The 12,196-nt window shown below is 36.5% G+C and overlaps 1 long non-coding RNA gene across 1 annotated transcript in view; it reads right to left on the bottom strand.

Moving 5' to 3' along the window:
- Nucleotides 1-507: 507 nt before the first annotated feature.
- LOC125691910 (uncharacterized) overlaps nt 508-12,196 on the bottom strand; it is a 158,923-nt gene continuing 147,234 nt past the window's right edge. Inside the window, exon 12 of the long non-coding RNA XR_007376313.1 lies at nt 508-641. This is a non-coding gene — a long non-coding RNA (uncharacterized LOC125691910). The remainder of the gene's footprint in view (nt 642-12,196) is intronic.

Below are 12,196 nucleotides of genomic sequence, written 5' to 3'. Positions count from 1 at the left end.
ATAGTTCTAGATGAAACAAAATCACTGCATCAAGGAGCAATCTTTTGGGCTACCACCATCTTAAACATCCGTGCAGTTACAGCATATCATTTGACAAACGTGGTCTTAAGGACCTAGATTCAGTTTTCATGAAGTGCGCATCCTTCTCTAAATCCTTATGAATCTGATGTAATATAACTCTCCAACAAGAAATTCCTTGCTCACAGATCTAGGCTAAGTCCTAGATTTCTTCATTATATTCAAAGGACTTCAGAGAAGCTACTCATGTTTCCCTGTAATGGTGTATGCCAGACCTATGCACACATTCATCTTCTCCTCAACACTCGTATCACCCCTTGTGCAGTATGAAATATTTTCTCTCTCTTGGTGGGAAAACAAACAGCAAAAGGCTAATGCAAATAAATGAGCAAATAAACTCTGTGGATCATTGGGCAGAGTGCAATATCTGCAGATTATATATACTACACTGAAGTGAGAAAACAATCACTTTTTACCATGTTTCTCTGGGTAGATTCAGTAGATTCAGATTCTAGGTAGAAGCAGAACAGAAGAAATTTTCTGTTGTGGAATCTGAATGCTCTTCTTACGTCACCTTCTCAAGCTCACTTCCGCTCAAGAAAGTCATTTTGCCATTTCAAGATCTAGGAAAACAGAAATACATGAGAAAATATTTATTATCAATTATCATAGTCTTAATGGGATTTTTCAATAGCCATCCAGAGAGTCATGCTATTTTTTTCCTTGTCTGCATGATCATTTTACTAACTTATTTTAACACATAAAATATGCAACAAGAAATAAATAAGAAATAGAGAAAGAAAGAAATATAATAAGAATATAATAATGTAAGTGCTACATCTGATGTAAGCTGATATGGCTCTAATAAAGTAAATGGAACTATGACAACTTTAAGAGCTGATAAATCTTGACAGCATTTCTGGTTAGGAATTTTACATCATTGTCTACAGCAGAGTACCACAGGACTTTCTAGGGAAGAAACTAGTTAACAGAGGGTCAACCCTTTTGTACTTCTCTGAACATACTAATATAATTAATGTTATGCTGTAGTGTTTCATTGACAGTTGTTATTGAAAATACATGCACAGTAAGTGACAATGATATCAGGGTAGGCATAGACAGCAGGAATACCATGTTACTTTAAGACTCTGACTCAGTTTTCTGAAGAAGCCAAACCATATGTTCTGATGTAGAACAAAAGAAAATGCAAGGCTTTTCCAGTTGATAGATTTTAGACTTGAGTTGATAGCAAAGAAAACACATTTGAACTGTTTTGCTTCAAATCTAAAATTATCACATGTGGAATTTTTCATCTATTTGAAAATAGGATGGAGGAATGATATTGTAAGTCAGTCTTGATAGTGGTCTGAAGCTTCATGAACTGTTTCTTATTTATTAGTGATAGCAGTCAGAGAGAAAGTGCATCTTCTGATGTCTTATCAAGTACCACAAATGTTTATATGACCTAAATATGACTGAGTTTTCTGTTTAGAAGTTCATGTTCAGAATTCTAACTTGGCCCTTGCTTTTGTTCAGATTTCAAATACTTCACTCTCCTGGAACATGAGATCTAGTACCTATGTTGCTTTCCTCAGAAATTAATGTTTACGTTAGGGTCTGCAGTACAGACTATACATAAAAAATTCTGACTTAGAATTTGTTTTTTATTCTCTTCTCTGGAACACAGGTCCCCCATAAGAGCTTAGCATACAAAGGCTTCCAAAATAGATCTGAAAAAAGTGAGAGTGGTGAGGAAGATGTAGAAAAGTGGCATATTTTTCTTGCTCCCTTAACAGAAACAGTGGATCTCCTACTAAATACGATCCTTGTTTTACCACAGATTCTTGTGTGGTTCCTTACTAGAAGTTCATTTAAGATGAAATCTACAAGTTTTATATATAAATTGATTTGTAGTTGCTACCCAGACCCAAAACTGCAATTCCTGAGGTGCTCAAACTCATCTATTTAACTCCATCCACTCCTACATTTTTGCTTTTGCACGTGTGAGAATGTTCTTCAGTCTTCAAGAACAAATGTATTCTCCACCTGTTTTTTGTCCACCATACATAATAAGGACAACTTAAGGGTGGGCTCCTCAAGAAAAGACTGGGTAATGAAGTCATGATTCTCTTATATTGAGCCTCTCTAGAGAACCCTTCATCTGAGATGGTTCACCCCATCCTCCACCAAGTGGAATTAATCATTCTGTACTATTGCCTCTCTCTCCTTCTGCTGACTGTAAGGGAAACCTAGATAACTAGTTTAGATGGCAGAAGACCACAGAAATCACTCTGTAAGTATATTAATCTTTGTCTCAGCTCCTTCTCTGTAGAGGGGCTCTTAACATTTTCTTTTCTCTGATTTGCTGTGAAGGTATAGGCATTGAAGTCTCTGAGGTCCTCACATAGTATTTTAATAGAGTAATATAAGCCCTATTAATTAATGTGGTACTGGTTCTGTGACAGCTGCTGGTGTTAGCTCACCTTATGTCAAGTCTTCTAACCAAATAGTGATCTAGAGAAACAGACGTATAATGGGATCTTTTACACATTCTGTCTTTCCTTTAGAAGTGCTTTTCCCTGATGTACACCTCTAATTGACTTTTCTCTGATAGGACACAAATGAAATTAATGGAACTCAAGTAATTTCCTGCCCTAATATATTAGACTGTCCTACATAATTACTCTGAAGCACCTTTATTTCAAATGCACAAGGTAATTTATTAAAAGCCCTCCTGTACATCCTTAAAGGTATTCAGATGCTGCTGAGAACAGCTTTACTTATTAAATGATGGGAATGTAAATAATTTATTTTTTTTTTCATCTTTCTTACTACACTGAAACAGACAAATCTGCAAATGCTGACTCATCTCTATGGTTTCTATTAATTCAAATTTTATATGCATACCTGAATGGTCTTACATTAAAATAATGTCTGCAGTAATATATACAGTCCACATCAGAATATTACTATTAAAAATAACACCATAATAATTAGAATAACGCTTATATCCATGATTAGGAGAAAAGTTTTAAATTATTAGGCTAAGATCCAGTTACTCAGAAGATTTACTGGTTTTATATCTACTGCTCTGAGTTTTACATACATCTACACAGCACAGTGTATGGATACATTAAGTTAACCTATTGTAGAACGGGGAAATAGTGATCCATCTAAGTACACATGAAATGGTTTGTCTTTCTGTGACTTGCAGTCTTACACCAAACCTCAACTGTTAACTCATCAACGATTTTGGAAATACTCAACTAGCTTCCACAAACCAAACAAAGCACTTCATGGTAAACTATCTGACAACAGGCATCTTTTTACCACTAACAACATGTAATAATCTGCAAAAAGAAAAAAAAAAGTTAGTATTTTAATCGGAAACACAATGAAAAAATCTTGCTCTGAAATATTTCTGCTGTCATCCTAACAGGGAAAAAAGAAACACATAACAGCAAGTGATTAAATAAAGCGTAAAATGAGAAACATTAATCTGGTCAGAAAATTGCTATTTTTTACCACACCTGTTTATTCAAATACCACACATTTTATTCAACTACTTTAATAGACATTAGTCACTGAATTGTACTTCTTTATGACTCAGGGTTTGTGATGTCATTGAAGGAGTAAGATGGCTCTTGGAGAAATTACTATATTTACTGAACAGAAAAAAAGTAGTGATCTGAACTAAACCTGAGTTAAATCAGCTAGTGATATCCTGATCTTCAAAATAAAGATGAAATGGATACAGCATTAGTGAAGTTATGTTTTTATAGTCAATCCTTTATGACATTCAAGCTTTAGCAAATTGTACAACTGCAGAACTAAAAATCAAATCTCTGCAATCTTTTTTCGAAATATGCCCAAACTAGGTTTTAAAATTCTTTTTCCCCCTCAAATCAGATACTTTAGCTTACATTCTTTCAAATAATAGCTGGCTTCCAAAGCACTTATTTGTGATGGCTCTTGAAAAGACAAAAAAAAAAAAAAGAAAAAAAAAAAAAGACAGACAATTTACTTCTATCTTTCGCCTCTCCCTGAGGTATTGAGGATAGTCCAACTGAATTGTTTCATTTCACACACATTTCCTCAGGACCAGCCTAGCAATAACAGGGACAGTTGCTGAAATTTTTCTTTGAAAATAACATTGGAAATAGAAACATTTCACCTCACTGAAGTATTAAAGGCTTTACTGATTCTGGATGCGTACATTAAAAACAAACAAAACCACTGGTTTTTACAAAACTGTATTTACAAAACTGTAAGAATCATTTTTAACATCCCAAGCTATTTTTCTGCAAGTCTCTTAAGGTTAAAGAATTTTTCATTGCTTGGAACTTTAAAACCGCATAGATAATGTCTACATTGTCAAGTATTTAAGAGAATAGATGCACTTGCGGTGAATCAGCTGTGAATGAATACGAGTGTACGAGAAGTTATTCACTGAAAATAAGGTACCAGGGCAAAAAAAAATGAAGAATTATTCAGAAGCTGGTAAACATGCTCCAAGATCCAGAACAAAAAAAGCTACACAAACCGATTTTGCCTTTTGCACGTCACATTTTCCAAGAAAGCACAATCATTCAGCAGTTTGTTCTTAAGAAATCTGACATGACTGAAAACATAGGTACAGATTGCCATTTCCAATTCTTACAAGGATGCAAAAAAATTGTTTTTCCCATCCTATAAAAATCAGTCACAACAGTAGGGAGAAGCACCCTGCAGAAGACAATGTGCAATATATTGAAGCCATACCTGTGGTTTATTATCCCTATTTTAGAGATACATTTCAATCTCAATCCGATGTATGTATATCAAGGAAGCAGTCATTTAGGCCTTGCCTTTACAATGGGGAGCAGCTGTCACGATACTGTGGAAGATCTCATTCAGCAACAGCTCCAAAGTTTGGGAAGTGTTTGGGGCGTCATGGCTGGGAACAGTTACTTTTCCCTGTGCCTAGATTTCAAAAGATAATTCACTTAAAGGCAGCTATTGCTTGGAGAGTCTCCCAAGGAAGTAGAGTCAGCAAACCAAAATCTTTACATATAAATTAGATCCTGGGTCTACGCAAGCATCAAGTCTCCAGTGCATATATAGCCCACTTGTCCTTTGCAGAAGTAATAACAATTTTAGGAAGTTTGTGTGACAAAATACTGCAAGAGAGCTTTCTTTATGTTCTCTATTCCTTCTTCCTGCCCTGCCAGGTTTTTCCCATTTGAGGTAGTATGGAAAATAATGATTTTCTCAGTTATGCTGTCCAATAATCTTTACTTTCTGGATTGAAGAAAAGTCATTAGTAGGCCATACAATTTAGAATTTTCCTCTTTTCATCTGCAAACACATTACTTGCCAGGTCAGGAAAACAGCTCATACTCTAACATCTCTCTCACACAGGCTGCTATGCTGTCACCAAAACTCATGACAGAAGCTGAATGCAGCCTTAAGGATGCTCAAATGTTAGCTCTCAGCCAGCGGATATGTACCATCACCTAGTGTTTGCTATCAGAGCTTGCACAGGAAAGTGAAGAGTTAATTTGGAAAGAGTCAAGGTTTGCACAAGATTGGAGATAGTCTGGAAGGATTTTGTTTGCTGCTTTGTTTCACCGCACACAGGGATTCGATAACTGGCATGTAACTGTCATTTTCAGATAAGTCTCTTTAGTGTTTATTGTTCTTTGATCCAATTCTTCTTTTCATTCCCTTGAAGCTCAATTTTAAACATGAACAGTTTACCCCTCCCCAAGAGGCTTGTTCTCAGCCACAGAGTATGGCAGCTCATCTCAAAGCCTGCCTTCTGTTGTCTGGGAAAAGGGCAGCCTGATATCCAATCTACACAATCAGGCTTCCTGCTGTGAAGAGGCTCTAGGTGGAATAGACAAGAAAGAACCTCTGAACCTGTTTACTTTGTGCTGAACTTTAGGCTGAACAGGATGAACTCACCCAAGTGTAACTCAGAGCATCCTCACAGTTGCTTTTAATCTTGGGCATCTACTGAAAATGTCAATGCAGTCTGGATTTTCATAAGTAAATAAAATACAAAACAAACTACCTGTAGAAATTAAATATCTCAGGACACAACTAATCCCAGCATTGATTTCTATGTAGTGGCAACATCAGGTTATGGATTTCTATGACATTTTTTAGTTTTGAAGTAAACGTTTTCAGTCCTCAAAGTTGATTTCACAGCAGAATATAACTCATTTGTTTTCACCTTAGACATTTTAGACTGAGAGGGATCTCCTCTTGGTTTCTCATACCCAGGACTCTCCATCTCACCTGCTTCCTCAGCTGTAATCTCCCAGAGAAAGGCACTGATCCAGCTGGTGAAGCCCCTAGCCTGCTTCCACCAACACCTAGCACTGTGCCTGCTGTCTCTGTGGCAGGTATGTTGCTATTGCTGCTTCTGCCACACAGCACCTGTGAGGCTGTGAAGAAAGACGCAAGAAGGCAGCAGGTGGTGGAAGACTGTCTTGTATGTCAGCCTTATATTTACTGTTGTAAAACCCCACATGAAATAATGTCCACAAATACCTAATACTGGACATAAGATATAAAGTTGAAATAAGAAAGATTCCACTTGTATATTCAGTCAAGACCCTTTGAATGATATTCTGTGTATTCAATATGGTGTAGCACCCAGTACTTGCATTTGGAGGCTTCTACTTCAGAAGCCTGAATAGAAAACTTGGATTTTTAGCATATATATAGTTTTGTGCATACATAGTTCTTCTTCTCTCTCTTTTTCTTTACTTTTTTTTCCCCCCATGCATGCAATAATTAAAAATAGTATTGACTGATTTTGAATTATGATTATTTTGAAAATAATGGGACTGGCTCAAACGTCCTTGACAAAGCCAAGTTTTATATCACTGACTATTAACTGTCTTATATAAAACATAAATAAAACTATGCTCACTGTCAGATTCTGCATAGCAGAACGAGTTTTAAACAGCCATTTCTCTATTTTCTTACAATTAATTTTCTCCAGAAATAAAGTACAGCACTGCATCCTCAATGCTTATTATAAGAGATATCTAACTTATTCAGTTGTAAAAAAATATGCCATTCTTATATGTGCAATGATACAATAGATAATCCAAACTCAAGTTATAAATGTAATGCTATAAAATATACATATATATATATATATATATATATATATATATATATATGACTGTGAGAACTCGTGTACTTGGTCGGATGCAACTTTGATATAATATATGTATTGGATTTTCATATAGTTATGAGTCGCCGTGATGTCTTACTACCAAAACTACTGACATTTTCTCTACATAACATCATATGCAAGAACACTCTGGCTTTTGTTTATTAATTTGGGTAGACAGAGACAGATTCAGCAAGTATAATGACATTAGGCAGAGCAGCAGTGCAGCTCCAAGAGGGATTCTAATGTACCTGGACCAAGACATCAATTACAGATGACTGCAACATGACTGCTATTTTAGTATAATGCTAGAACCTCCTCTTTTAGGTCATTATAATGCCACAGTGAATTTGTTCTTTCTATTTATGCAAAAACAGCTGCAATACAGGCAATAATGAATATTCACACACATAAAAACAGACAGCAAATTTAGCCAGACAGACTGCTGACATAGTAAATCTAAATGAACTATGCTTGTACGCATACACTCTGATACTGCAGGTTGATGATATCCTCTCCCCACCTCCCTAAAGCAGACAGCCTGAGGAAATGTAATTCCTTTTTCAAAGATTCAGGTGGAACAAAGCAGAGGGATTTGCTCCATCAAGGGATAGAGTTATCACAGCTCTGAGCAACAGCTTTTAAGCACTCTTCCACTGAACATAATCTGAACAGCTGAACTGTCATGGTAGTTCTCTATACCATTTAACAGAAACATTAAAAATGCTCTCAGAAGATCTATGTCATTAGGCACCACAGAGAAAACGGCAGAGCCAAATTCTTTGACTGTGCTTAAACATGAGACATGTACTGGAAGACCCAGACTGCTCAGCACCAAAATACATCTGCGTAGAACCCAAAAATAACTTGTAGAACTTTTATTCTACAGTCTCTCTAATGGCAAAGAGATTTTGAGGAGTCTGGAGTTAAACACTAATGTTTTGACATAGTGCAAACTTTCTCAATTACCTTTCTTTCATAGAATCTACCTGAATTTTTGCATTTGTCTCTCTTGTACCATCTCCTCAGATTCCCCATCTGAGAAGTAAAATGTATTGTCAAATGATGGTCCTGTTTCTGCCTTAAAGAATGCAATACGCAGGCTTGCCAAGTAAGATGGATTGGATCCAATCTTTGATCCCTGAGGTATGTAGACAAAACTGATCAGCAGTGCTGAACAGAAGCCAAAACTGCTTACTTAAGAAGATAAAATTAGAAATCCCTAGTCAAAAATTTCAGGTGGACTTTAATATGATCTGGAGGAATATTTAGCAAAGATTTGCATGAAATCCAGAAAGCTCAGTTCTGGAACTGAATTTCAAATGTACTTGTGAGGTAAAACATAGGTGTTCACTCTTGTCTCTAGAGATCTTAACAGTGTCAGCAAAATTGAAATTTTGCCAATCCAGTGATTTCTCAGAGCTCACTGACACACTAGTTCATTCCATGGAAAATCTGTACCCTTCTGCCACGGTTGCAAAAAACCTTCTACTTTGCTTTTGTCTTTCAAGCCTCAGTCAGTGAGTGCTGGAACTGTGTGGACACTCCTTCTCTATGGAGTTCAAAGGAATGTTACTCTATTCAGATAAGCAGAAATACAATGTTCCGTTTCTTCTGCTTCCAGCTTTTGCATTAGGGAGGTGCAAGCTGGCTTTGAAGACTGGGTGTTCATGCAGCACAGACAGAAGAACTAGCTGCCTATCTGTGAAAGGCCACCAATCTGTCTTCCCTCATACTGCTGCTTCTGTTTGCTTTTCAAAACACTGTTCCTTTGTTAGTATTGAAAGTGTAATACCCAGCGTACGTGCCGTAAGAACAAGAATCTGTCATCGAACACATCAGTTTGCAGCTACAGAGTTAGTATATTAAAATATCAATGGAGCGGTGTTCAAATTTCAGAAATAGAATTGCAGAATAACCTGCTTTCTGACTCCAGGAATAGTTAACAGATGATAAAATTTATCTGTGTTTTTTAAAAATTTACCAGCTCAAGATGTGGCCAGCAGGTCTGGGAGGTGATCCTCCCCCCTCCTCTGCCCTGGTGAGGTCATATCTGGAGTGTTGGGTCCAATTCTGGGCTCCCCAGTTCAAATAAGAACTTCTAAAGATTGTTCAGCATGGGTCACAAAGATGGTGACGGGCCTAGAGCTTCTCCAGTACAAGGAAAGGCTGAGAGACCTGGGGCTGTTCAGAGAAGACTGATCACAGTTCATAAATATCTACTGGGCAGGAATCAAGTGGATGGAGCCAGGCTCTTTTCAGTGGTGCTCAGCTACAAGATGGGGGGCACCAGCCACAAACTGAGATACAGGAAGTTACATAAGAATGTGAGGAAAAACTTTACTTTCAGGGTGATGGAGCACTGGAATAAGCTGCCCCAGAGAGGCTGTGAAGTCTCCTTCTCTTTAGATATTCAAGACTTCCCTGGACACTTTTCTTTGTGACCAACTATAGCGAACTTGCTTTAGCAGGAGGGTTGAACTTTATGACCCCCAGAGGCCTTCTAGCATATTAACCCATCCACACTGTTTAACTTTGTATGATCTTCTTTGACCAATCTTTTAGATTGGGGAGGGCAGTGGGAGAGAAGCTGGCTTTTCGTACTGTAAGTGTAAAACAAAAAGAAGCCTTTGAATATTGGGATCTCTTCACAGTTGCTAACCTGACATACACAGTTGCTGAAATTAAACCTTTTCACAAAGTGATAGGCTAAGAATATTGTAAGATCAATTTTTGTAAAGACATCAAAATTCAGATATGCAAATAAAAAATAATGAATCTCAGAGTTATTTCAGAGTTAAAACCATTGGACTGTTGTACTAAAATGAAATCTAGTAATATAAATATGGGATAGGAATATAATGGAAGACATCTACAGTAGTCATCAAAAAATCTCACTGAAATGAGAATAGTTTAATATCTGAGCAGCATATTTCTAATTTAATACTACTTTCTGCATATCCTTCACTAAACATTACATACTGTACTTCAGACATCCTCAAATATTTGCTTGTAATACAAAAAAACAGACTACATACATTGCAGAAACTGAATTAGTTCAAGATATATTTGATTAAAAACACAGTTATTAATATAGAGTTTCCCATGACTGCAAAGCAGATGTTTTAAATAAGATAATTTAAGTATGAGAAGATATATTTCAGCAGGAAAAACTTTGGAAACACATCTGAAGGTACTTCTGCTTATACATTGCTATGCTAATCAATTGATGCACTGCCAAATGCTGTATCATACAAAGTGAAGGAGCCCCATGCAACCCCAAATTAGCATTCATTCAACATTAAAGCACAATTCTACTCTAAATGGAATGTACTTTTATTTAACTGAGCTACTACCTGAGTGCATTCAGGGACATGGCTCATTTCCCTAGTAACTAAAATAAATGGTTACTTGTTTCAAGTCCTGCTAGCACTTCAAAGTTAATAGAGCTCTAGGAAAGTAAGGTGGTTTCAATTTTGGTTTGCCAGCATTGGCACAAACTGAGTTCTTGTTGCAAAATTAATGATGCATAAACCAAAAACAGCATAGCTTTGTCTGCCAGACTATAGACAAAGCTTTCAAAGATCTAGGTCTAAGATCTAATCTTTCACCTTTTTCTGACAATTACACATCTTTAGTAGGCCACTATGAAGAATAAACATGCATGCACATATCATCTCTTAGTAATAAAATCAGAATTGCAGTTTGAAATGTAGCACTGAAATACGAAAATGGCAAGCAATTTGAGAATTAAGACTACTCTCACTGGTCATACAGCCCTTTCTCATCCTCTATGTATTTTTGTAAATGCTCTCCGCCATTGGATTACTGATGGCATTTCCGACATGAAATCAACTACCAAAGCTTGTTTCATACCTCAGCTATGTCTGATAGCTTTCTCAGGGTTTAGTTTAACTAGAAAATGGCTAGCAGCCATAGCTTCTTCATGTTATTACTGAAAATGAATTCTTACCAAGCTTCAACATTTCCTTCACATTACAACTAGGACCGCTAGTATGTGACCTATTTTTTTTGTCTGAAAAGTTGAACAAAATACAATAGCACTCCTTCAATTAATTGCTAATTTCTTGTAGGTGTACTACTTTGCTAAGATTACATTGCATAGAGTTTATACAACAAAGTAAACAGATGTTTTCATCCTGGAAGAAACAAAGCATTTTGAAGTTGGTGACAAGCTGAAGAAATCAGAAAACCTTAACATCAAATGTTATATATTACACATTAAATCAGCTGCAACATTAGCAGTTAGGAAAATAAACAGATTTTAAGAAAAGGCACATTGACAATCATAGTTCATGTACAATACGCATGAAGTAATTCAGCGCTCATAAGAATTATCTGCTAAATGAAAACGGAAGGCAAAAGAAGCCTACGTGGTGTTCTGCACTTTAACAATGGGTGATAATTTAAGGAGAAAGTAATCCAGTTATCTAGCTAGATAACTTCTTCTATGAGACTAAAAAAAGTAAAGTTACAATAGCTCAAGCAATCAGTTTTCCAACATAGTTAAAAAATTATCAGTCTACATAAGAAGACATAAGACTGATTTACTGAATGATGAATATCCGCTCTGCATTCTCTGTTTTGACAACAACAGAAGCTGTTCTCTTGCAGATCCTTTGCATACTGATTGATGCTGGGTGGAAAGGTTACAAACAGTGCTCCAGCCATGCCTGGCACTAATTGCTGCTCTAGCCGGTAATTTGTACCAGTGCTAGACTCAAGACAAAGTATTGGAAAGCTGACTTTTCTGACTTAGGTACACATGTAGTAAAAAGTAAATGCACCAAAGCACATGCTGGTGTTTTCCTTGGGATGTTGTTAGATTGTGTAGGAGATTCCCGGGCCCTGCATGATTACTCTCTATTTTTAGAATGTCAGGATAAGCTGACACTTTTTTGATGTGTATTTTTATCCAGCATCATAGCAGCACTTCTTTTTAACTTTGCATCCTGTATCAAGCAGTAGAGAAACCATCCTCACAAC

The sequence above is a fragment of the Lagopus muta genome, chromosome 4, assembly GCF_023343835.1.
Source record: "Lagopus muta isolate bLagMut1 chromosome 4, bLagMut1 primary, whole genome shotgun sequence".
NCBI lineage: Eukaryota > Metazoa > Chordata > Aves > Galliformes > Phasianidae > Lagopus > Lagopus muta.
The sequence above is the reverse complement of the archived record's forward strand: the minus strand, read 5'-3'. Positions and strand labels throughout refer to the sequence as shown.